Source organism: Echinops telfairi, unplaced genomic scaffold, assembly GCF_000313985.2.
Source record: "Echinops telfairi isolate 266 unplaced genomic scaffold, ASM31398v2 ScPeMD7_7469;HRSCAF=8507_1, whole genome shotgun sequence".
Lineage (NCBI taxonomy): Eukaryota > Metazoa > Chordata > Mammalia > Afrosoricida > Tenrecidae > Echinops > Echinops telfairi.
In genome coordinates, this window is record NW_022111373.1 from 70,633,149 (window position 1) to 70,634,233 (window position 1,085).

Consider the following 1,085-nt stretch of genomic DNA (forward strand, 5'->3'; position numbering starts at 1 on the left):
GGATTACAGCAGTCAGGTAACTATGGGACCTTACTACACCAATTTTCATCAAGGGCATACTGAAGCAAGTTCCTAGGGGTGAGGTTGCCCCTCCCAGGACCGACAAGACTAAAACAAAAACTCAGCGCCTTCTAGTCGATTCTGACTCTAGTCACCCATGCAGGACAGAGTAGAACTGCCTAGAGGACTGAGTAGAACCTTTGGGTTTCTGAAGCTGTAAATCTTTATAGGAGCAAAAAGGCATGTTCTCTCCCAAGGAGCAAGTGGTTAAGTTCAAAGGGCAGACCTTGCAGTTAGTAGCCTAACACACACTCCACTACATCATCAGGGCTCATGGGTTGGCTTCAAACACTCTGTGCCTGAGAGCAGCAAAGCGTTTCATATTGCCATCAATGGCTAGAAAGAACTCAATGGAGGCTGAATCTATGCAGATTTGGGGCTCCTGCTTAAACCCAGCCTTCTACAAGCCAGTGCTCAGAAACAAAGCTCTAACACAACTTCCAGAAAACAAACTCACTGCCATCCAGTCAATTCTGACTCATGGAAACTCCAAGGACAAGATAAAACTCTTTTCTTAATACTAACCCTATAAATATATGTACATAGATCTATTTCCCCCTCATCGTACATAAATATATTTACATCTGTGTATGTCTGTATTTAGATCTCTATAAATGCCCTTTGCCTCCTAGTTCTTTCCTCTGTTTCTTTGTACTTTCCTCTTGTCCTACTATCATGTTCAGCCTTCATTTGTGTTTTAGGTATTCCTCTCGGTTACATTGTCCTTGATCCAGCCCTGCCAGACCTCCTACACCCTCTTGCCACTGATTTTGGATCACTTGTTGCTCCCTTGTCCCTGGGTTTGTTACCACCCACTTCCTTTCCCTCCGCCTCCCCTTCTCCCATGTCCCCCGAGAACTGTCATCCCGTAGTTCTCTCTTCTGGCTTGTTAATCCCACCTATCCCATACAGGTAGATATGCAGTGATAACAATATGCACCAACACAAGACCAAGTACAATGAAGCAACAATAGAAAATAAAACAATAGCTACAACAACAATAACAAAAAACCCTATAAATAGTT